Here is a 26,963-nt window from a genome sequence, read left to right as displayed (position 1 = left end):
CAGACCCTGGGAGCCAGTGAAAGTGGGCCAGAGGCGAGCAGCCCACAGACTCATTTATTTCAGTTGGTACAGCAGCTTATATGGCCGAGCCAGCCAATCTGGTCAAGGGGCAGTTTATTCCCTAACCAAATACAGCCCGTTGCCAGGCAGTTTCCGAAGCCATTCACTCACAGCCTGTTGTCAGGTAGGCTCTGTGGCCATGTGGTTTCCAAAGCCATTCCTGAGTAACTGATGCTCACTTGTCAGTGGCCACCTTGGCATGGTCTTCTCATTCCACCATTGTCCCAGTAGCTGGGACTCAGTACAACAGATTTGTATTCACCCCCACCTGATTGAGAAGCAAGCTGGGCTCCAGGAGGTGGAGCTGTGTGCTTCCAGTTACAATGCACAGATACATAGCAGTTCATATCAGAGAGAAACCTCACCACAAGCACAAAGACACAAATGATAGAGAAAAGCAACCAGACCAAAAAAAGAAAAATACAGAATGGCCAAAAAACAAAGGAAAAATCTTAAATAAAAATAAGAAAGACACTATGAGCCCCCTAAAGGAACACTACAACTTTTCAATAATAGGAGGTGAAGATGAAGAGATCAAGGATATATCAGAAACAGAATTCAGAAAATTAATCAGCTTACAGAAGCAAATTCACGACCTAAATGAAAAGCACCCACAAGAAACTGAGATATTAAAGAGAAGTCAGAATGAAATACTACAAATGAATAATTCAATAGATCAAATAAAAAATACTGTGGAAAGCCTTAACAACAGAATAGGAAGATAGAAGAAAGAGTATAAGAATTAGAAGACAAATTTCAAGAAATATTACATTCAGACCAAATAAAAGAAGAAATTAGAAAAATAAAAACACAGTTGGAGATCTACAAGATTCTATCAAATGACCCAACATACAGATCCTAGGAATTCCAGATGGAGTGGAATTACAGAGAGAAAGGATTAGAAGGCCTTCTTGTCTACCGCCATATCACCCTGAATGTGCCCAATCTCATCTGATGCTGGAAGCTAAGCAGGGTTCGGCCTGGTTAGTATTTGGATGGGAGAAGGCCTTCTTAGTGAAATAATAAGAGAAAACTTCCCCAATCTGGAGAGAGACATCCAAGTACATGAAATACATAGAACTCTCAATAGACAGGACCAGAAAAGATCTTCACCACTACACATTATCGTAAAACTCCCCACAGTAAAACACAAGAAAAAGATCTTAAAATGTGCAAGAGAGAAACTCTAAGTCACATTCAGAGAAAATCCAATAACACACACTGCAAACTAATCAAAAACTCTACATGCAAGAAGAGAATGGCAAGCTATATTCCAAGTCCTGGGCGGGGGGGGGGGACTGTTAACCCAGAATACTGTACCATGCAAAGCTCTCATTTATGAATGAAGGAGAAATAAAGATCTTACACAACAAACAGAAATTGGAAGAATCTGTAACTATGCACTCAACCATAAAAAAGATGTTATAGGATGTGCTATACACAACACAGAAACAGGAACATCACTATAAAAGAAAATGAATGCAGAAAATAACCCAGCAAAACTACAAAGGAAACCCAAAATACAAAATTATGACTATTTATAGAAACATGGCATGGCAAAGTTGATAATTAACAATAGTCATCCTGAATATAAATGGTCTCAACTCCCAAGTTAAAAGACACAGACTGGCTAAATAGATTAAAAAAGAAAACCCATCTATTTGCTGCCTACAAGAAACACATCTTAACAACAACAATGCATGCAGACTAAAAGTGAAAGGATGTAAAAAGATATTCCATGCTAACAGAAACCAAAAAAAAAAAAAAAAGCTGGTGTGGTCATCCTAATATCAGACAAAATAGACTTTAACACAAAACCTCTTAAAAGAGACAAAGAAGGACTCTATAAGATGATTAAAGAACCAATTCAACAGGAAGATGTGACTATTATAAATGTATACCCACCTAATTACAGGGTACTCGGCTATCTAAAATACATGTTAAGGGATATATACGGAGATATAGACTAAAAACAACAGTAATGGGGGACTTCAATACCCCACTTTCAGCACTGGACAGATCAATCAGACAGAAGATCAACAAGGAAACAACAGAGTTAATAGACAGTATAGACCAAATAGGCCTAGCATATATCCACAGAGCCTTCCACCCTACAGCCACAGAATACACATTTTTTTCATCAGTGCATGGAACTTTCTCTAGAATTGACTACATGCTAGGCCATAAACTAAGTCTCAGTAAATTTTAAAAAATTGAAATCATACTATGCATCTTCTCGGGCCACAATGAAATAAGCTGGAAATCAGCAACTCAGGAATCTCTAAAACATATGCAAACACATGCAGACTGAACAACACAATCCTGAATGAACAGTGGGTCACAGAAGAAATCAAAAGAGAAATCAACAAATTTCTGGAAACAAATGAAGAAAATAATGCAGTATATGAAAACTTATGGGATACAGCAAAAGCAGTGTTAAGCAGTAAGTTTATAGCACCTGCAGCCTACATCAAGAATTGGAAAGGCACCAAATAAATGAGCTACCAATGCACCTCAGGGATCTAGAAAAACAACAGCAAACCAAACCCAAAACAATAGGAGAAAATAAATAATTAAAATTAGAGAAGAAATCAACAAAATTGAAACCAAAAAAATACAAAAGATCAGCAAAACGTAAAGCTGCTTTTTTGAAAAACTAAGCAAAATTTACACACCACTAGCACAGCTAATCAAAAAAAAATGGACAGAGAAGACCCAAACCAATAAAATTAGAGATGAAAAAGGATATGTAACAACAGACACCACAGGAAAAAAAAGAAACATCAGAAACTAGTACAAAGAGCTGTATGCCAACAAACTGGGAAACCTAGAAAAAATGGATAGATTCTGGGACACAAACAACCTACCTAAATTGAGCCATGAAGACATAGAAAACCTAAACAGACCCATAACCAAGATGGAAATTGAATCAGTAATAAAGATCCTCAAAAAAGAAAAGCCTAGGATCAGATAGCCTCACTGCTGATTCTCTACCAGAAATTTAAAGAACTCACTCCAATTCTCAAGTTATTCAAAAGAATTGAAAGGGAGGTAATCCTCTCAAATTCTTTCTATGAAGCCAGCATAACCATAATTCCTAAACTCGAAAAATATGCAAAAGGGAAAGAGAACTACATATTTCCCTGATGAACATAGACACAAAAATACTCAGCAAAATTCTGGCCAATCGAATCCAACAACACTTTTCAGAAAGATTATTCATCTGGACCAAGTGGGATTGATCCCTGGTAAGCAGGTATGGCTCAACATTCACAAATCAATCAATATGATTCATCACATTAACAAACTGCAGAAAAAACACCATATGATAATCTCAATAGATGCAGTGATGAAATACAACACCCTTTCATGATGAAAACTCTAAGCAAATTGGGTTTAGATGGAACATTCCTCAACACAATTAAGGTAATTTATGACAAACCCACAGCCAGCATCATATTGAATAGGGAAAACTTGGGAGCATTCCCACAGAGATCCAGAACTAGCTAAGGATACCTACTCTTACCATTGCTATTTAATATAGTCCTGGAAGTTTTAGCCTGAGTCATTAGGCAAGAAAAAGAAATCAAAGGAATTCAAATCAGGAAAAAGGAATTCAAAATACCCCTATTTGCAAATGGCATGATTCTATATATATAGGGGATCCAAAAGACTCCACTAAAAAACTATTTGAACTCATAAAAGAATTTGATAAAGTAGCAGGATATAAAATCAATACACAAAAATCAACAGCCTTTGTATACACAGATAATACCATGGTTGAGAAAGAGCTTCCAATATCAATTCCATTCATGATAGCTACAAAAAAAATCAAATACCTTGGAATAAATTTAAACAAAGATGTCAAAGATCTCTACAATGAGAATTACAAAACATTACGGATGTATTTCTAAGGGTACAGCTAAAAACTTGCCATGGTACTCTAATTCCCATTAAGCTGGGTGGTAATAATGCCATCTTAAGTGCTAAAGTGATCCTATTAAGTGTTAAATTGATCGTATAAATAGGACAAAGTATTAAAGCGATCATATAAATAAGACCAAGTGTCTAGTAATAACAATACATAGAATTAAAAGGAAGAGGACGTTCCAACATGGGAAGCAGCCCACACAGCAGACTCATAGAATGACAATCACTATAAATAGCATTCTGACCTCATAATTAACCCTTCTGGCATTCTGGTCTGGCTGAAAAGCCTATGATAGCATTTCAGGCATGGAAGGCCAAGACACTGTGACCAAAAAAATGTTCTACATGAAGGATCTTGGTGAGTGAGACCCCAGTGGAAAGAAGGGGCCATCAAAGAAGGATAAACTTTTCTCTGAAGTGAGGAGAGAACTTCCACTTTCCTTATGGCCTTGTCTAAATACTGACAAAGATTGTGGACTCAAAAAGCTTGCATAGCCTTGGCAGCCTATGTCAAGAGCCTTGGTGATCACTGACATCATACATAAGAGTGCTAATTGTTAAATTAACAAGAGGAATCACTGTGCACTTACTTCCCATGCAGGACCTCTGTCCTCAATGAGTTATACTATGAGAATTAACTGTAAAATTTGTTCTCAAAGAGTTTTTATATTTTGTGTGTATGTGTGCAAATTGTTGAAATCATTACTTAGTATTGAGTTGGTCTTCTGTGTATAAAGTTAATTGAAATAATTCTTATTGGAGAATAGAACTGGGAATGGGAGAGGGAGGAAGAGGGGGGTGGGAGGAGGGGGATGGGAAGAATCACTATATTCCTAAAGTTGTACTTCATGAAATTTGCAATCATTAAATAAAATGTTTCTAAAACAAAAATTCATGGTAAGGGCCCAGCGTTGTGGCATAGCAAGTTAAGCTGCTGCCTGCAATGCTGGCATCCCATATGCACCCCAGTTTGAGTCTCCACTGTTCCACTTCCAACATGGCTCGCTGCTGATGGCCTGGGAGGGCAGTGGAGAATGGCCCAAGTGCTTGGGTCCCTGCACCCACTTGGGAGACCTGGATGAAGATTCTGTATACTGGTTTTGGCTCAGTAGACCCCTCACCATTGCAGTCATTTGGGGAGTGAAACAGTAAATGGAAGCTGTCTCTCTCTCCCTGTCTCTCTTACTCTGTAACTCTGCCTTCCAAATGAAATTATAAATCTTAAAAAAAAAAGACAGAGCAAAGAACTCCTACTCTCTGAATACATGTGAATCAGGTGCTCACTTTTGGTGCATTAGTGGCCACATCTGAGTAAAACCATTTCCTGCTTTGGTGGGTAATAAATTGAGGTACAGAGGAAAGGTGAATGTAACAGCAGTGTTGGCAATCATTTTTATTTGACATATTTTTCCTCTTAGATATGGATATCAACTCTTCTTTGAAGATGATTTTTTGTGTTTGCCCAAGGTGACATTTGGATACTGAAACACTAGGTAGCGAAGACTCACATCAGACTAGTAAGACCAGACACTGGGTCACACAGTCAAATGAGCTGGTCCTCAGGGCCAGAGACATAAGAGGGCCCTGAGAAACTAAACATGAACACCTTCCAAATCACAAATGAGTAAATGTCTTTTGAAATTCTGTTGAGTCAGATAAAAACAACTAAATTTTTGTACTAATAAAAATTGTGTGTTCTTGCCTCATACTCAAAATAAGGAATTTGTTACATGCATTTATTTCAAGTGCTTCTGAGCCAATCTGCATCTCAGGAGACATGTGAAAAGGCTTAACTTCAGATAATAAGCAATCACAGGAAAAATCTTATGTCATATATGATTTGGTGTCAGAATAGCAGGTGGCTATTCCTGACAATGTCAACAAAGGGAAACTCTCTTGTCTTTTGGTTCACTGCCTTGGAATTATTCCACAAAGTTTACATAAATTCTTAACAGAGGTGGATAGGCCTTGGTGAAAAGTGTTTTCATTTCTACCAGAGGCACTCTATCTGTTAGATCAAGACCATGGATTGTTCATCAGTTATGTAAGTTGCAATGGAAACCTGAGTTAACTGGCAACAGGTTTCTAACATATTTTGACGATATTTTGAACACTTCTTCATCTGAACGTTGTTCAGAACACTGATGACTTAAGTCTATGAAATCTGAGTGTCTTAACTATTGTCAGGACCAAATATTTTCTTAAATAATATGATACATATATAAGACATACTTTGTGTAAAGGTACTTATTTAAGAAAAGGAAGCTTAGCATTCCAGTTCAAGGATTTCATTAATTTAAAGAAGACAAAGTAAATACACTCTCCCGAGAAAATGGAAACAAATGTCTGGAGCTGGTTTTTCCTCTGCATAAAACTAAAAGAATCCCCTAAAGACCCCAAACAATAGTCTAAGTTTAAGTTCTCAGTCTCATAAAGCAACTATTTTAATTAAATGCAGAGATGGTCCACCAACTTCGGTCCTCAATTATTTAAGACTTTAGGGGGAAAAAACATTAAATGGCATTAATAAAGATGCTGACAAACTCATGATTATGGAGAGCAGAAAGTGTTTTCAATGAAAGTGATGGTTACTGTTGCTATTATAATAAATGAGGTCTTATAACTGGGTTGGTGTGAGTACTTCCTCATGTTGTTTAAATTAATCCATAAAACTCTACATGTGTGGTTTGAACCACACATGCCTTGAGGAAATGTGACTACAAAAAGCAATGCAAATCCATGTCTCTGATAGTAAAGAAGGCACACTCAGGAATCTTTTGCAATGGCTTGGGACAATTTAAACTAACATTCATAATTTGAGGGGAAAAAAAAGAAGTGTTGCCAATGCTACTCCACAAACTGGAGTGCTCAAAAATCTCTCCCTATCCTATATTTGTTGAAAAAGAACAAATGCATAGTTCATTCTATTTATGAGAATGACTCTCACAGGAGAAATTATTTTCCTTGTTGAGATCTCTTAAAATCTTTTTATGTCACAGCAATGGTTGCCTCTTAGAAATCTGACAAAGAAATAATGTATATGAAATTATGAAGTATAAAATATAACACTTTGTTATTTAAATCCAAACTTACAAACCATTACCATAAGTAGATGCTGGAAAATGATTTATATTCCAAGTAATATTAACTGGTAAATAAATAGAACATGCTGGCTTTTAATAAATGTACCCAAAAATATTCAACCAGACAGGAAAAAGTCCTGCTGAAAAGGAATTAATGTGGAAGAAATTCATTCTTCTTCCAAAAAACACACATCAAAAGTTGGCATTCTACAGTCCTTAGGCAAATGTTGCATTCCATTCAGAATCAGAGATGTAAGCATTTTTCCAGTGAAATGAACTTCATCTTTGGCCTTGCACTTTGAAAAAGCTTATGACTTAGTTAAGTATATGGCAACACAGGCACACCATCATCTAAAAATCTCTAAACCACAACATTCTGAAAAAACAATATCAGTCCTTCTTTCTAACATTATTTAATTAACAAAAAATTATGACTTTCATGTATTTATTTCCAAGTTGTAAAAAGATACTGTAGGAGCCAGCATTGTGACACAGCATGTTAAATGTCCACCTAAGATGCTGGCATCCCATATTGGAGCACCACTTCAATGCCTGGATGCTGTGCTTCTGATTCAGCTCCCTGCTAATGTGCCTGGGAAAGCAGTTCTTCGGTCCCTGCGATCCATGTGGAAGACCTGATGGAATTGGTTGAAGTGCTTGACCCCTGACACTCAGTTCGGTGACCCAAATGAAGTTCCTGGCTCCTGACTTCAGCTTGGCCCAGATCTGGCAGTTGTGGCCACTTGGAGAGTCAACTGGCAGATGGAAAATATTTCTCTCTGTCTCTTTCACTCTCTCTTGCTCTTGTTCTCTCTGCCTTTCAAATAAATAAAAAAATCTTCACCAAAACAAATATATTATAATAACTTCATAAGGATTACTTGAAGGTTTTAAAATAAGATGAATGATTTAACAGAGAGGATATACCATATCTCTTAAAAGGACAGTTTATTATTATTAAAATGTCAATTTATCTCAAAATAAAACAAATTTAAAAAAACTGCAATTAGAACCCAATGGGACCTTATTTGGAATTTATTAAAACAATTACATATTTTATGTGATGGAAAGAAGCAATTAAAAAAGACTTGCCCTACTAAATATTAAAACTGACATAAAGACAGTATAATCAAAAATATATTTGACATGAAATAGACAAATTAATGAAACTGAGTAGAAAATCCAAAGAAATATTTAATATATGAAAAAATGGAATTTTAAATTTTAATAGATGTGTTAATTACATGTATTGACACAATTGCCACATATCTGGAAAAAAACAAAGTCATATTTCAGATGAATCAAAGCTCTAGATTTTAAATCCATAAATATGCTAAAATAGAGTTCAAGGTTTGTGTAGACCATTTTCAAAGAAAACAAATTCCGAATTCTCAGAAAAGAAGATAGATAAATGTAACTTCAGTAAAATATAAAATGTCCCTACAGTAAATGTTACATTTTCTCTCACTGAAAGAAAAAATTTTCAACCATTAAAATTAACCTTCACTAAATATCTATACACAAAGTCCCCTCAAATTGTGTAGTAGTTAGAAGAATAAGGATAAGAGACAGTATGCCGAAATGAAATCTGATGGCTAATAAATATATTAAAAATGCTCAATTTCACTAGGAGTCTAGAAAATGCAAAGAATAAAAACAAAATAACAACAATGAAGGCCATCTTTTTACTGACCAATGGGAAAAATTCAGAATTGATAACATCTAGTATTGGCAGAGGTTGTCTTATACTAATTGTGAAAATGTGAGTTGACATTTTTAGAAGGTGACTTAGCATATTTATCAAAATTAAAAAGTGAATAAGCTTTGATCCAGCAATTCTATGTCTGCAATTCTGTCCATAGAGATTAGATGATCTATACCTAAAGATGAATGTTCATGAATATGTTCCAAAAGCTCGTAACCTCCAACTTCTTCAATTGAGAAAGCTGGACAAACCATAGTAAAAACCATACCAGAGGATCTATGGAGTATGTTGTAGCCATTAAAAATAATAAATTTAATAAATATGTGATGACATGAAAATATACTCACTGCTTATTTTTATGTTAAAATGAAGGCTACCAAATAATTTGTATAGTACAATTTTAATGGTTCATTATATTGTGGGTACATTTGCAGATGAGCATAAAAATATGGAACTACATATGTCAAATGACTAACATTAATGTCAAAGAGCCGGGATAGAAGAACTGCAGATTGGAAAGAGAAGAAAAAGCCAATATTTGAATTGCTGCATCATTACTTTGATAACTTAAAAACTTAGGCATATGTTGTATGTGATATAGTGTCATTGTTCACTGTTGCTTTCTCCATCTAAATTTTTACATGAGGGTAAATTTGTGTGTCGACTAAGAATTTTCTAGATAGTGGATACAAAACAATATAGTAATGTGACACTTAACAACAGGAATACATGCTGAGAAATGTACCATTAGGTGATTTTATCATTATATGACTCTTATACAGATGCTACAGGCTATATGATTAAGACTATTGCTCCCATTCTTTCAGGATTTCCCAACTTCTAATTAAAAATTATGATCAATTTTCTTTGTATGAGTTATTTTGTCATGGCACTAGAAGATTGTGATTCTATTTATAACCTACACATTGGCATTGTTTATCAGAAACTGTGAAGTGAGAAGGACTCAGGTATGTTGGTCAAAGTGTACAAAGCTTCACTTTGACAGTTAATATACATGGTAACTATTTGAGATGGTGGATATGTTAATTATCTTATTTCAATCATTCCATTTTTGTATATACATGTCATAGCTTCACTTAACATTACACAAATATATGTGATTATAATTTGTTGATAACAAATAAAATCAGTAGAGCTTTTAAAGTTAAAAAAAGACTATTGCTCCCAGGACCATGATAAACAAAACAAAATGAAATTAAATCAAGCACAAGAGAAAATTATCTAATAAATAGATAAGGTAAACACAAAATGTATAAGGCTGTTGCTGGTATAGCATGTTTCACAGTAACTTTTTTTCTAAATAGAATACCTTCCACAATAATGATAAAAAGCCTATTAAATAGTCATTTATTGTCAACATCAAGTATTATGCACTATTCATGATCAGATGTGCTATACTTTTACATGACACAGAATCAGCCCACACACGAGTAACACATTATGCTACAGTGTTATGACTATGACATCACTAGGTCATAGGAATTTTTCAGCCTCATTAAAATCTTGTGGGACTATCTTGGTGTAAGTGGCTTGTCCTTGACTAAAACATCCTTATGCAGCTCATGACTACATTTTTGGATGTGATTTATAAGGATCATACTGGAAAATAATAGCAGTTTAATCAGAAGACTGAGTCAACAGGGTACACTATCACCCATGTAGCAGGCATCATTTAACATTTTGAGGGCTCAAATAGAACACAATTGTGAAAGAAAAGTGAATTCATCCTCCCTTCTTGAACTAGATCATATCCAACTTCTCCTATCCTTGGACATCAGTACTTATAGTTTTCAGACTTCCAGATCAAACTGGAACTTAGAACTTGATTCCCACACTTTTGGGGCTTCAGGGATGCACTAGAACACCACTACCAGCTTTCCTGGCTTCCAGCTTGCAGATGGTAGAGCATGGAACTTCTCAGCCTCCACAATTATGTGAATCAATCCCACAAAATAAATTTTTTATAATGGCTCTGTTTCTTTAGAGAACCCTGAATCATAAGCTTCACCTACTCCTTTGGCCTACACATGTTCCTACCACTGTCAATTCATAGATAAACCAGGTCACTCATAGATAAACTGATAGTTCCAGGACTTAATGTGATAAAAATATTTTGATTACTAAAGCACTGCCCATGTAACCTAACAGAAGTTTCCTAATAATTAAGAGTTAAAATAAAGTTCCAACCAAATCTTCCCTGTAAGTATTTAATAAATGGGAGTAGATATAACCCAGACTTCTGGTATTTTAGCTCTGAGAAATTACAAAAAACAATCTGTGATTGGAGTGTTTAATTCATTACAAAAATGTAGGTCTGGAGGAAAGGTATCTCAAATCAGCTCAGTTATTTACCAAATTATTCTTTGAAAGTATATCCATTGACATGTGAGTATTTTTATACATAAAGTTTTTACTTTCCCAAGTGTGGGCAAAAGTTTTGAAATTTTAAGCACTTTTGTAATGATAAAAAATTATTAACATTTATTGAAAGTTTACTTTGTGTCATATACTTGCTAAGCTATTCATATGAATATCTCATTTTATTATCACAATTCCGTTTGGCATATATTATTATATGCTCTATTTTATAAGTGAAGAAGCTGAGGTTAAAGACTCTAAAAAGAAACTATAAAATGGTACCCAATCAGATGCCAAAATCCCCACCTTCTTAGGGTACATATGTTTGATTCAAGGACAATGAACCATGTATTAATCAAAGAGTAGTTTTTTACTTCATTATCTAAATTCTAGGGGAAAGGACTGTGACAAATGAGCAGGTAAACACCATTTGTAAATGGAAACCTTAATAGTTCCAAAGGACACGGAGAATATGAAGCATCAACAAATCTTTGATCTGAACAGCACTTTGCCTCTAGAAGGAAACCAGCAGTAGACACATTTAGAGGTAATGAGCAGTGATAGGAGACATTACCCCAAGTCCTACAGCAATAGAATGAGGGAAAAAATAGCCAGTATCACATGATCCCTAAGAAAACCAATAGAAGGTTTGTATTGTAGTTGACATAAAGACAAGATCTTCCTTTGGATGGGTTAAATGTCAAGAAATGTTTTATTGTAACTGTTATATTTACACGATTTTCTTTTCCTAATGTAAGCCCATGAAAAGAGACTTTGTATTCTTAAAAAAAAAAAAGATTTATTTGAAAGGCAGATTTACAGAGAGAGGAGAGACAGAGAGAGACAGAGACACAGAGGGAGGGAGAGAGGGAGAGAGGGAGGAAGAGAAAGTGAGAGAGAGAGATCCTCTATCCACTGGTTTACTCCCCCGATGGCCACAACAGCCAGGCCTGGGCTAGGTCGAAGTCAGAAGCCAGTAGCTTCATCTAGTCTCACATATGGGTGGCAGGGGCCCAAGTGCTTGGGCCATCTTCCGCTACTTTCCCGAGGGAGCTGGATCAGAAATGGAGCAGCCAAACAGTGCCCTTGTGGGATGCTAGCATTGCAGGCAGTGGCTTAACACACTAAGCCACAATGCTGGCCCCATGCTTACCCTGTTTTTAAAGTAATCATTGAGGCCAGCATTCTGGTATAGTGGGGTAAAGCCACTGCCTGCAACACTACCACCTCTTATGGGCACGGGTTCAGCCGCTCCTCTTCCTATCCAGCTCTCAGCTAATAGCCTGGGATAAGCAGAAGATGGCCCAAGTACCCAATGTGGTAGACCCCATAAAGCTCCTGGCCACTATCTTTGGCCTGGCCTACCCCTGCCCACTGTGGCCCTCTGGCCTTCTGGGGAATGAACCAGCAGATTGAAGAGTTCCTCTTTCTCTCTCTCTCTCCTTCCCCCCCTCCCTCGCTCAATCCCTCCCTCTCTCTCTCCCTCCCTCCCCCTCTCTCTGTTATTCTTTCAAATAAATCTATAAAAATTCTTAAAAATCAAATAACCAGCACCATTCCTGAAATTTCCCTAGATCTGAACTGGACTTTCACAAACAGAGTAGCTCAGAAGACTCTCCTCACTTAGTTCTTTTTGTGGGTAATATCGTTAAGGAGAGAAGTTTGTTCTGTTTAGATTGTGAAGGTCAAATGTGGCAGTGAGTTGCTTTAGGTTAGAACACAGCCACAGACAAGAAGAACTCCAAAAACTTACAGAGAGAATCTTGGGACAACACAATGTAAGCAGCTTGTATGCAATTATCTTTACAGATATACAGAGCTAAGTGCCTTATGGAAATTTATGATTGACTTCATAGCTTTCCGTTGCCTGTGCAAGTTCTCTAATGAAATTACTTCAATCAAGAAAAGTCAAGCTAAGAAGTATTGCGATGTGGCATCAGAGAAATAAAAAAGATTGAAAAGAGATTTGTTGTAATGATGTTTCTGTAACAGTCTAGGGCTCACTAGAAAACAGAGGTCACAGTCAAATACAGAAACATGGAAGGAGTTTAACAGAACAGCTACTTACAGACATGTGGGCAGGGTATAGGGAAACCACAGAGTCTCAGAGCCAGAAATTCCAGTTACCACTCCTAAGCAGGAGAGGGGAAGCAGTTGTTAACTAATTCAGATCTGTATGGAAAAGATCACCTTAAAGGAGCTGTGATCTTTAGTTGAGGGACATATTCAACCAGTTAAGAATACACAAGAGAAGACTAGGATTCTTCTTGACTATGACCTTCTGTGGGTACCTCCCTATTGGCCAAATCCAACTGACAGACAGAGAAAGGGATACCATTAATGCACTGCCAAAAGGTCAGTTTGCTTGGCACAGAGTACAGTTGAGAGTGAGAGTGAGAGTAACAATGGAGGGACAAAGGTAAGACACTCATTGCAACATCTGTCTTAAAACTCAATGGCTAGGGTCGGCGCCGTGGCTCAGTAGGCTAATCCTCCGCCTTGCAGTGCCAGCACACCGGGTTCTAGTCCTGGTCGGGGCGCCGGATTCTGTCCCGGTTGCCCCTCTTCCAGGCCAGCTCTCTGCTGTGGCCAGGGAGTACAGTGGAGGATGGCCCAAGTGCTTATGCCCTGCACCCCATGTGAGACCAGGATAAGTACCTGGCTCCTGCCATCGGATCGGCGCAGTGCGCCAGTTGCAGCGCGCCGGCCGTGGCGGCCATTGGAGGGTGAACCAACGGCAAAGGAAGACCTTTCTCTCTGTCTCTCTCTCTCACTGTCCACTCTGCCTGTCAAAAAAATAAATAAATAAAGTGAAGAAAGCACACAGAATCTTTTGTTCACATTGTCCACAGAACAAAAATGTTTCATTCAGATCACAAATGGAACAGCATAAACACCCCTTTGGCAGTGAGATCAAAAGACAGGGATTCCTTCACTGCTAGGGAATGTATCCTTCACAAGAACAAAAGGATCATTAATTTTGGACTTTGCTTCTCATAATTTATTTGTTGGAAAACAAGTATACCACAAGCATCCACATTTGCAAGATCAACATACACTTGTATCCCCATTTCCTCATCTGCTTTCACTGTGGTGGCTGACAGAAAATTAACTGAGAATGGGCATAAAGAAGGGATGTCGAATGTCCTTAGTATTATTATAGATCATGTGTGTGTAATCTAAACATTATTTGCTTTTAGCATGTGGATATACATTGCTACTTGTGTAGGTAAGAGAATTGTGATTTTCTCCGCTTCGATCAGTAATCATTCCATGAGTCCAAGAAGAATTACTTTTCTGTGTATGCCATTGACAAACTATCAGCCTTTCCTTTCAATGGAATATTTCAAAAATAATTTCAACTGACATGCTACTGTCATGATTGTGTGATGATATGTCACTTTACAAGACATTAACATACGTTGTCCAAGATGTTCCCTAATACTGATAGTGTCATATCATTAATGCAGAATATATTCTATATTGTCTGTTCACTAGGGTGTGCAACACACTTACATACATGTGTGTTTGTGTGTGTATATATATATATATATACCCTATATATAGTCTTTTCTTATGCCACTCTTTCAACAAGAAAAAAAAATTGCCTTTTTATTTCTGATAAATGAACCAAATTTCCATCTAGGAATTTCTGAGAAAAGTTCATACTGTATGCAAAAAAAAAAAATCTTCCAGTAGTCAATTACTTGTTTAAAAAAAAAGTTGGTCAGAAAGCCATTATCATTGAAGCATATCTCCTGGTTGTTAGGAGTTCCTGGTCTCTAAAGATCAGTTTGTGAAAGCAATGTCAAAAGTGAACTCATGGGGGCCAGCGCTGTGGCGTAGTAAGCTAGGCCTCTGCCTGTGGCACTAGCATCCCATATGGACACCGGTTTGTGTCCCGGCTCCTCCTCTTCCCATCCAGCTCTCTGCTATGGCCTGGGAAAGCAGCAGAAGATGGCCCAAGTCCTTGGGCCCCTGCACCTGTGTGGGAGACCCAGAGGAAGCTCCTGGCTCCTGGCTTTGGATCTGCCCAGTTCTGGCCATTGCTGCCATGTGGGGAGTGAACCAGTAGATGGAAGACCTCTCACCTCTCTCTCGCTGTCTCTTCCTCTCTCTGTTTATAAATAAATTTTTTAAAGTGAACTGATGGAGAATCCTATGCCCAGCTGGCTTCACTGATGAATTATGCCAAATATTTAAGAAGGAAATTATATCATTTCTGTCTAATCTTTTCAGGAAATAAAAGAGGAGTAACACTTCCCAACTTACTTTATCATGCCAGCATTGCCCTGATACAAAAATAGACAAAGACATTACAGTAAAGGAAAATTCCAAACCCAAACAACAGACCTCATGAACATAAACCAAGAAAAATTACAGACCAGAACTACAGACTTCAGCAAGCTAGAGTCTCTGGGCTTGCCCTCTATAAATAAAATTTAACTGGAATGCAGCCATATCCATCCATTTGCTGCAGCAGAGTTGAGCACAGCAGATGTGCTAGAAACCTTATGTCCTGAAAATCCATTATGTTTACTATATAGTTTGCCAATTCCTAACATGGATGCAAAATTCCTCAACAAAGCAATAAGAACTCAGGTCCAAAATATATAAAACCATAAAATACACACTGAGCAAGTGTGTACAGGAGGAAGTGAGGCAGAGGAGAGTGTCAGAGCTCAAGCAGGGTAAGGACAGCATCTGTTCATGAGGACAAGGACAGCTGCAACTTCACAGAGGGTGTTTAGGGTCCAAGCAGACAAGCAGAAGGTACAGGGTTACATTGGCCCGGAGTGGACTACATAGACTCAAATGAGAAACGTGACCATGTTACAGAAAGCAGTGACAATAAGAAAGTGTCACATACATTGGGGTAACAGAGATTGAGACAATAAGTCAGCATGCAGAGAATGTTCTTGTTGTTAACAGAAAGTAACTAAAATCTTAGAAGACCATAAAATCTTAGAAAAGAAGCAAGAAGATAGCCGAAAAGGCAATTAAGGCCAGCTTGAAGGGCCTCCCACTCACCACACTGTGGACAATTAGAGCATCAAAAAGCAATATTAATGGATTATAAATTCAGTAAGCAAAATGAGTATCAATGAGTCCACACTAATATAAATGACTGGGTAAGTTAATAAACAAACACAAATAAATAAATAAAGTTTCTCTGTAGACTAGAATGCAAACTAATAAGTGTGGAAGGAACACTGAATTGTAAAAATTACACAGTACTAATTAATTCAGCCAAAAAACATTAACAGATATTCAAACTAGAGGCATGAGTCATTGTTAAATCATCAAGAATTGTGATTTTTACCATTTTTTAAATTCTCATTATATAATTTGCACATAATTTTCATTATATTATTGTATCATAATTATATGAAGGTACAATCCTTATAAATTTCACTAAGATAAAAGATACTTAAAGCTCATGATTTAGGCTCAAACACTCCAGTCCACTCTGAGTGGATACTCATTTTCTTTGAACCTGACACTCTACACAGATATATTCTTCTCCCTGGACTCGAGGCACCTTCCTCATAGGTGAAAACATACCTCACTTCCTCTGTAAAGATAAAACTACACCTGAAGCTCTGTATTTGTATTTTAAGAAGTCATCACTGTCAAAGACAAAAACTTTGTTTCCATTAGTTCTAGCAAATATTCCAGGGCTGATATTAATTGGTTCAGTTGAGGCCACATAGCCATTACTCAACCAATCACTGTGTCAATAGTGAGGTAGGAGGAATGGAATGGAATATGCTACATGGATAGCACAAAGCCAGGTGCTGTGCCTCAGAATCAATGAACTAGGTCAGCCCCTCCAGGCCTGCATGGCTAAGGGTGCGATGCAAGCTGATGGTCTGAAGGGAACCCTGCAAGGTGCTGGATCCAAAAGGAAGAACAGAAACAGGGAGCAAGACAATTCTGCATATTTAGGAAACAAAGGAGAGTAGAACCATCAAAACCAAGAAAGAACAACCATTCAGGTAACAGAAGTGCAACATGCTAACATTGTGAGAACAAAGGTTTAAGATCTTTCCTCTCTTGAGGAAGACCAAAAGTGTCTTAGGCAGTAAATAGCAAAGAGAATGTTCAGAAAAAAAGTTCTGTGTATACAGCGGTCATTAGTGACATTGCAGGGGGCTATTTGAGCAGAGTCATGGGAAGGCAGGTTCTATCCCATGGAGTCACAGCTTGAATTGATGGGAAGGAAATGGAGGCAATGAACACTTCATTTGTCAAGAAGTGACAAGAAAGAATGAGATAAGGCAATTAAAGGAATACATTTTTCTAAGGAGAAATTTGATGCTTATAGACAGACAGGAAATAATTAGTAGATTTGCCACACATGAGAACTCTCCAGATAAAGGGACCCATTAATTGGCTACTATTTTTGCTGTGCTCCAAACTGTATTACTTTCACATTTTCTATTTTCCTATACTAGTGTCATGTCTTAATAACCTGTGAAAAGCATGGTGTGTCTTACTAATCAATTTACCATAAAAAAGGCGTAGTTTCTCTGAATAAACTAATTAATAACAAAACAATATTTTAAGCGTGCTCCACTGAAATAAAGGGCTCAAGATTGATAAACTGCACTTGGGAATCCTCAGATTTTACATCTTCCCTATTTCCTACCAAGCAAACAGAAACAGGAAAAAGCAAAAACAAGCTAACCAAAGCCGTGACAATTTCATGAGAGACATATGCTAGTAGTTTATTCTTTATACGGGAACATCAAATGTCCATGGTAAAGAACATCTAAATTTTCTGCTTTTTATCTTTTATAAAATTTAGAGTTTTGTGCTTTATGTTTAGGACTATATATCCAGCTAATTTTTGTGAAAAGTATAATATCTGGGTCTAAATTGTTACTATTTTGTATCTGGATGTCAAGTTTTTCCAGCAGCATTTATTGGGAGAATACTATTTTCCTCCATCACTTTGCCTTTCCTCCTTTGTCAATTATCAGTGGACTCTGAGAGTACTTCAAAAAACTCATGGAAAATTAAAAGATATAATTTTTTGATGCCAAAAAAAATGTCCAAGGTAAGTCACTCATTTCTCAGGAGTGTATTTTTCAATCATTTCTACAACAAATACTACAAGGGATCTTCCAAAATTTCATGGAAAATGCAGAGTATGGAAAACTATGCATGGATTTAAAAAATTTTAACATCAAATAAACTTAACTTTAATTCCATTTTTTCCATGATCTTTTTGAAGTACCCTTTAGAAGTACTATATGTCTTAACAATAACACATACCTATAAGGTGGATTTTCATTAGTACAGATTGAGAAGCTTTTTTGTTTGATTGCTGTCTGGATAATCTCACTTATTCTTCAGTATAATCTAAATATATCAATTACTGGGACAATAATTGAGTTTGGTGTCTTGATATATTCTAAAATGAAAACATTCTGTTCCTGGAGCAAGAACTGTATCGTCTTATCTCCTCTTGTCTATGCTCTTCCCTTAAGATAATACTGGTTTAGAAGAGTAATTGCCCATTTGAACAGTTAGCATAGCTTCATGGTAAACGTCTATCTACATAATCCTAATGAAAATCAGAGTCAGGAGGACATGAAGAAAAATCCCTAAATAATAATATAACACTTCGATTGGGATTTATAGAGCTTGAGTTTTCACCTAATTAGAAATGGTTAGGAAATTAAGATTTGTCTGAAGTCTGGCAAAAGGCGCAAGAACAGATGTCCAATGGAGAAAAGCTGTGTTCTTTTGGCCTACTGATTCTGTACAAACATATATGTTGACAAGTTGCCAAATATAACTTTTTTTAAAGAATTATTTTACCTATTTGAAAAACAGATTTACAGAGAGAAGTAGAGTCAGAGAGAGAGAGAGAGGTCTTCCATTCCACTGGTTCACTCCCCAAATGACCACAACGGCCAGAGCTGAGCTGATCCAAAGCCAAGAGCCAGGAGCTTCTTCCAGGTCTCCCACACAGGTGCAGTGTCTCGAGACCTTGGGCCATTTTCCATTGCTTTCCCAGGCCACAGCAGAGAGCTGGATCAGAAGAAAAGCAGCCAGACTCGAACCAGCTCCCATATGGGATGCCAGCACTGCAGGCTGAGGCTTTAACCCACTGCGCCACAGAGCCAGCCCCACCTGATAGAACTTTTAAAAGTAAATTTTGCCTCCCCTTTGAAAGTAGTCATCATCCCAAAGATAAAAAAAAAAAAAAAAAATCCCTAAGTAACCTAGTGTCCTCAATCCGAATCTCTTCACTCTGGCTCATGGCTCTCTTTGTTTCCTAGCCAGTGACTGTAAGAGAAAAATTCCAGAATTTCCTGCTGTGCCAGGAAAAGAGCCAAGATTAAATAAACAAGCCCCTCTTACCACCTCATGCTCCAGGCAAAGTATCCCTAATCCTCTCCCCATTCTAAACTCAACCTCAATTCAAGCACTTCTCAGTTTAACAGCAAGACCCTTTCTCAATCACCTGGCTCATGTTTCACACTCCCAATCCACCCCTGTGCCCACCTGTCTCCTCTTCTCATATTTCTTCAAATCTTTTCACAAGTGTTTACATCTTCTAACCATACCGTTTCTCTAGGAAACCAAAATTTCTTAATGATATCATAGTGTAGTAATTTGAGCATGTAGTAACATCCTAAAGATACTGCCTGATTGGTTTGTCCTATGAGCTACAGAATGAGTCTAAATTTTTGTATTAAATGTACTTTTTATCTGTTTTAGAGATACCTAAACTCTATCTTCAGTAATTTTCTTCAAATTGATAAAGCTTTAGTATCCTATCAGAACAATAACATCAATGAAACATCAATACCCAACATTGTATTTAAGATGGGTACAGTATCACTTTCAGCTGAGCTACATATTGGATTGTATTATGCATTGTATCTGAAACCACTCATGGCTTCCTTTGCTCACAGCTGAAATACTAAAGGGCTCATTATGCCAACAGGTGTTATCAAAAATTTTTAAATGAAATGCTATTCAAAAATTACAATAGCCCATAATTTAAAAGGTCTTAAGAAACTATAACTCAAGGTTTTGAGGTTGGGGCCAGCACCGTGGCTCACTTGGTTAATCCTCCACCTGCGGCGCCAGCATCCCATATGGGCTCCGGGTTCTAGTCCGGCTGCTCCTCTTCCAGTCTAGCTCTCTGCTGTGGCCCAGGAGGGCAGTGGAGGATGGCCCACGTGCTTGGGCCCCTGCACCCACATGGGAGACCAGGAGGAGGCACCTGGCTCCCGGCTTTGGATCGGCACAGCGCCAGCCATAGCGGCCATTTGGGGAATGAGCCAATGGAAGGAAGACCTTTCTGTCTGTCTCTCTGTCTGTCTATAACTCTACCTGTCAAATAAATTTTTTAAAAAAAAAGGTTCTAGGCACTTGCGGATTCAAGAAATTCATTTCAGATCACTTGTCATTAATATCACATATCTTTTCTATGAAAATAATAGCAGCAGAATAACTAGAAAATATTTACATCTTCCTAATAGAGTTAATTATTCTAGTGTTTTAGTGAAAAAAAGAATTACTAGAACTTTCACATAATCTGTGATAAATATCAAAAATACCTTAATTATATCCATAGGAATTGGTTCACCAAACTCTTCAAGGCATTTACACAGTACCTATTGATCAAATCTTGGTAATTATCATTTTCATTTATATTATTTCTTTGTTTGGAGCCTTCAAATTCCCTTCAGTTCTTCATAAACACATAGTAATTATTGTAAACAGTAGTCAACCTACCATACTTTAAAGCATTAGAACTCATTACTTCTTTTTTTTTAACTTTTATTTAAAAAATATAAATTTCCAAAGTACGACTTATGGATTACAATGGCTTCTCCCCCATACCTTCCCTCCCACCCACAACCCTCCCCTTTCCCACTCCCTCTCCCCTTCCGTTCACATCAAGATTCATTTTCGATTATCTTAATATACAGAAGATCAGCTTAGTATACATTAAGTAAGGATTTCAACAGTTTGCTCCCACACAGAAACATAAAGTGAAAAATCATAGATGATTTTTTTTAAATGATGATGAAATCAGATCAGACCTATTGTCATGTTTAATCCCAGTGAGAGTCAAGTTGGGAATTGATAATTTCTTTTTTTTTTTTTACAGAAGATCAGTTTAGTATGCATTGAGTAAAGATTTCAACAGTTTGCACCCCCATAGAAACACAAAGTGAAATATATTGTTTGAGTACTCGTTATAGCATTAAATCTCAAAGCACAGCACATTAAGGACAGATATCCTACATGAGGAGTAAGTGCACAGTGACTCCTGTTGTTGACTTTACCAATTGAAACTCCTGTCTATGGCATCAGTAATCTCCCTATGCTCCAGTCATGAGTTTCCAAGGCTATGGAAGCCCTCTGAGTTCTTCGACTCTTATCTTGTTTAGACAAGGTCATAGTCAAAGTGGAGGTTCTCTCCTCCCTTCAGAGAAAGGTACCTCCTTGTTTGAAGACCTGTTCTTTCCACTGGGATCTCACTCACAGAGATCTTTTGCCAGAGTGTCTTGGCTTTCCATGCCTGAAATACTCTCATGGGCTTTTCAGCCAGATCCGAATGCCTTTAGGGCTGATTCTGAGGCCAGAGTGCTATTTAGGACATCTGCCATTCTATGAGTCTGCTGAGTATCTCGCTTCCCATGTTGGATCACTCTCCCCTTTATTTATTCTATCGGTTAGAATTAGCAGGCACTAATCTTGTTTATGTGATCCCTTTGACTCTTAGTCCTTTCATTATGATCAATTGTGAACTGAAATTGATCACTTGGACTAGTGAGATGGCATTGGTACATGTCACCTTGATGGGATTGAATTGGAATCCCCTGGTATGTTCCTAACTCTACCTTTTGGGGCAAGTCAGCTTGAGCATGTCCCAAATTATACATCTCTTCCTTCTCTTATTCCCACTCTTATGTTTAACAGGGATCACATTTCAGTTAATTTTCAACACTTAAGAATAACTGTGTATTAATTACAGAATTAAACCAGTCATATTAAGTAGAACAGACAAAAAAACTACTAAGAGGGATAATGTATTAAGTTGTTCATTAACAGTCAGGGCTATGCTGATCAAGTCACCGTTTCCCATAGTGTCCATTTCACTTCAACAGGTTTCCTTTTTGGTGTTCAGTCAGTTGTCACCGATCAGGGAGAACATATGGTATTTGTCCCTTTGGGACTGGCTTATTTCACTCAGCATGATGTGTTCCAGATTCCTCCATTTTGTTGCAAATGACTGGATTTCGTTGTTTCTTACTGTGGTATAGTATTCTAAAGAGTACATATCCCATAATTTCTTTATCCAGTCTACCGTTGATGGGCATTTAGGTTGGTTCCAGGTCTTAGCTATTGTGAATTGAGCTGCAATAAACATTAGGGTGCAGACCGCTTTTTTGTTTGCCAATTTAAATTCCTTTGGGTAAATTCCAAGGAGTGGGATGGCTGGGTCGAACGGTAGGGTTATCTTCAGGTTTCTGAGGAATCTCCAGACTGACTTCCATAGTGGCTTGACCAGTTTGCATTCCTACCAACAGTGGGTTAGTGTCCCTTTTTCCCCACATCCTCGCCAGCATCTGTTGTTGGTAGATTTTTGAATGTGAGCCATTCTAACTGGGGTGAGGTGAAACCTCATTGTGGTTTTGATTTGCATTTCCCTGATTGCTAGTGACCTTGAACATTTTTTCATGTGCCTGTTGGCCATTTGGATTTCCTCTTTTGAAAAATGTCTATTGAGGTCCTTGGCCCATCTCTTAAGTGGGTTGTTTGTTTTGTTGTTGTGGAGTTTCTTGATCTCTTTGTAGATTCTGGTTATTAACCCTTTATCTGTTGCATAGTTTGCAAATATTTTTTCCCATTCTGTCGGTTGTCTCTTCACTCTCCTGACTGTTTCTTTTGCAGTACAGAAACTTCTCAATTTGATGCAATCCCAATAGTTGATTTTGGCTTTGACTGCCTGTGCCTCCCGGGTCTTTTCCAGAAATTCTTTGCCTGTGCCAATATCTTGAAGGGTTTCTCCAATGTTCTCTAGTAACTTGATGGTGTCAGGTCGTAGATTTAGGTCTTTAATCCATGTTGAATGGATTTTTGTGTAAGGTGTAAGGTAGGGGTCTTGCTTCATGATTCTGCACGTGGAAATCCAATTTTCCCAGCACCATTTATTGAATAGACTGTCCTTGCTCCAGGAATTAGTTTTAGATCCTTGATCAAATTTAAGTTGGCTGTAGATGTTTGGGTTGATTTCTGGTGTTTCAATTCTGTTCCATTGGTCTATCCATCTGTTTCTGTACCAGTACCATACTGTTTTGATTACAACTGCCCTGTAGTATGTCCTGAAATCTGGTATTGTGATGCCTCCGGCTTTGTTTTTCTTGTACAAGATTGCTTTAGCTATTCGAGGTCTCTTGTGCCTCCATATAAATTTCAGCACCATTTTTTCCAGATCTGAGAAGAATGCCTTTGGTATCTTGATTGGTATTGCATTGAATCTATAAATTGCTTTTGGGAGAATGGACATTTTGATGATGTTGATTCTTGCAATCCATGAGCATGGAAGATTTTTCCATTTCTTGGTATCCTCTTCTATTTCTTTCTTTAAGGTTTTGTAATTTTCATTGTAGAGATCTTTAACGTCCTTGGTTAAGTTTATTCCAAGGTATTTGATTGTTTTTGTAGCTATTGTGAATGGAGTTGATCTTAGCAGTTCTTTCTCAGCCATGGCATTGTCTGTGTATACAAAGGCTGTTGATTTTTGTGCATTGATTTTATACCCTGCTACTTTGCCAAACTCTTCTATGAGTTCCAATAGTCTCTTAGTAGAGTTCTTTGGGTCTCCTAAATAAAGAATCATGTCATCTGCAAAGAGGGATAGTTTGAGTTCTTCCTTCCCAATTTGTATCCCTTTAATTTCTTTTTCTTGCCTAAAAGCTCTGGCTAGAACCTCCAGAACTATATTGAATAGCAGTGGTGAGAGTGGACATCCCTGTCTGGTACCAGATCTCAGTGGAAATGCTTCCAACTTTTCCCCATTCAATAGGATGTTGGCTGTGGGTTTTTCATAGATTGCTTTGATTGTATTGAGGAATGTTCCTTCCAAACCCAGTTTGCTTAGAGTTTTCATCATGAACGGGTGTTGTATTTTATCAAATGCTTTCTCGGCATCTATTGAGATAATCATATGGTTTTTCTTCTGCAGTCTGTTAATGTGGTGTATCACATTGATTGTCTTGCGCACATTAAACCATCCCTGCATACCAGGGATAAATCCCACTTGGTCTGGGTGGATGATCTTTCTGATGTGTTGTTGCATTCTATTGGCGAGAATTTTATTGAGGATTTTTGCATCTATGTTCATCAGGGATATTGGTCTGTAATTCTCTTTCAGTGCTGCATCTTTTTCTGGCTTAGGAATTAAGGTGATGCTGGCTTCATAGAAAGAATGCCAAAGATAAGTTCTAATATATGCTTTGAATTCCCTGTGATCTGTTGCTGTGAGCTTTCCTTCCTTGGTTTCCTTCCTTTACCTTCTTTCATATTGATGACCGTGTTTCTGTGTTTCTGTGTGTAACACATCTTTAAGCATCTTTTGCAGGGCTGGACGAGTGGCAACAAATTCTTTCCATTTCTGTTTGCTATGAAAAGTCTTTATTTCACCTTCATTCACAAATGATAGCTTTGCAGGATATCATATTCTGGGCTGGCAGTTTTTCTCTCTTAGTACCTGGGCTATGTCTCGCCATTCCCTCCTAGCTTGTAGAGTTTCTGATGAGAAGTCAGCTGTGAGTCTGATTGGAGATCCTCTGAGAGTAATCTGACGTTTCTCTCTTGCACATTTTAGGATCTTTTCTTTATGTTTCACTGTGGAGAGTTTAATTACAACGTGTCATGGTGAGGATCTCTTTTGGTCATGTTTATTAGGGGTTCTGTGAGCTTCCTGTACTAGGATTTCTCTGTCCTTCTCCAAACCTGGGAAATTTTCTGCTAATATCTCACTAAAAAGGCCTTCTAATCCTTTCTCCCTCTCCATGCCTTCAGGAACTCCTAGAACCCGAATGTTGGGTTTTTTAATAGTATCCTGAAGATTCCCGACAATATGTTTTAGATTTCTAATTTCCTCTGCTTTTCTTTGGTCTGACTGTATCCTTTCCTCTTCTCTGTCTTCTAAGTCCGATATTCTCTCTTCTGCTTCACCCATTCTGTTTGTAAGGCTCTCTATTGTGTTTTTCACTTGATCTATTGAATTCTTCACTTCAGTCACTATCACAGTTTCCTGTTGTACTAGTTGTTTCGTTTCATTTTGATTCCTCCTTAATATTTCATTTTCACGAGAGAGATTTTCTATCTTGTCCATTAAGGATTTCTGTAGTTCAAGAATTTGTTTTTGAGAACTTCTTAATGTTCTTATCAATTTTTTGAGATCTGCTTCTTGCATTTCTTCTAACTCATCATCTTCATAATCTTGAATTGGGGTGTCTTTTTCATTTGAGGGCGTCATGGTGACTTCCTTGTTTTTATTACCTCGGTTTTTGCATTTGTTATTTGGCATATTGGAGATATTTGGTTTCTTCACTGTGGTGCTTTTTCTTGTTATACTATGACTCTAGATTAAGTGGACTATCTGTTTTTGATGGAGCCTTAGGGCTTGAGATGGGTGTGGCCTGAGAGCTCTGTTTGGTGTGCCAAAGGTGACACTCCCAGGTTAGGTGTGGTAAATCTCTCTCTCTCTCTCTTTCTTTTTTTTTTTTTTTTTTTGATTCAAAAGGGAAGTTATTCTGCACAGCTGAATGAAGCTGGAGGTAGTTAGCAGGCAAAGATATACCCACAGGAGCCAGAGATTGGAAGCTCTTTCCCAAGGACCACACAGGGAATCTGTTTGGCCCTCAGAGTGGGCTCAAATTCTCCTTCAGTCTCCCACTGGGTTGCCAAAGTTACGGAATTGTAGCGTCTCTGGAGAGTGCTCACGTGAATTCCGTGAGTTCTCTCCCCCACCGTCTCTTTTTTCACAGTCTCAGTTCAGTAGCACCACAAATTTACTAGGTCCTAATCTCCTGTTAATTTGCCCCACCCAGAGTCAGGTTTTTCTGCTAGGCTCAGGGCCGGTGCAGACCTGAGGTCGCTCTGCTTATGACGTATGTCCAACATGGTGCTTGCTCTTTGTCTTGCTCACCCTTGAGAGGTGAGCGGAGAGAGAGAAACCCGTGTCCGTACCAGTCACCTTTTTTTTTCTCTCTCTCTCTCTCTTCCAGTTAGCCTGGTGAACTTCCCCCCCCACCGGGGGTCGTTCCCTCTAGTCTCCTCTCTCCGCTTGCCTGCCGGTGTCTCGGGCTATTGAGGTTCGGCTCACCTCGCGTTCCAGCGGTGGTGTGTTGAGTCTGCCGCTGGTGTTCCGAACTGTGGGCTCCCACGCTCTCCACGCAGGTCCGCTGTGAATCACGCGTTCCGGAAGAGTTTCTTCTGCTGTTTCCTCCCCTACTCTTCCTTGAACCTGCAGTATCTCCACTTTTATTAAACTGTCTCTCCCCGGACTATCAGTGTGCTCCCTTCCTATTCCGCCATCTTGCCTCCTCCCCTCCTCTCCCTTCCAGAACTCATTACTTCTGACTATGTCTTGGTGCCCTTTACCAACCTCCCTCTTTCCCCCTCCCCCACCTTCCTAGCCTCTAGTTCGCTATTCAGATGGCCTATTGTTTTTTAATTTTCATATATGAGAGAGAACAGGTAGCATTTATCTTTTTCGGTGCCTGACTTATTTCACTTAACATAATGTCCTCTAGTTT

General features: G+C 38.0%; 1 long non-coding RNA gene across 2 annotated transcripts; it reads left to right on the top strand.

The window, feature by feature from the left end:
• Positions 1-4,257: 4,257 nt before the first annotated feature.
• LOC103349800 (uncharacterized) lies at positions 4,258-13,120 on the top strand. 2 transcript variants are annotated; one of them, XR_007923238.2, is made up of 3 exons: positions 4,263-4,348; positions 9,606-9,746; positions 12,967-13,120. It is a non-coding gene; the product is annotated as an uncharacterized lncRNA (long non-coding RNA). The 2 variants fall into 2 exon arrangements; XR_011388975.1 differs by lacking the exon at positions 9,606-9,746 and having other exon boundaries at positions 4,258-4,348.
• The last annotated feature ends 13,843 nt before the right edge of the window (positions 13,121-26,963 follow it).

Source organism: Oryctolagus cuniculus, chromosome 5 (genome assembly GCF_964237555.1).
Source record: "Oryctolagus cuniculus chromosome 5, mOryCun1.1, whole genome shotgun sequence".
NCBI classification, from domain to species: Eukaryota; Metazoa; Chordata; class Mammalia; order Lagomorpha; family Leporidae; genus Oryctolagus; species Oryctolagus cuniculus.
The sequence above is the reverse complement of the archived record's forward strand: the minus strand, read 5'-3'. Positions and strand labels throughout refer to the sequence as shown.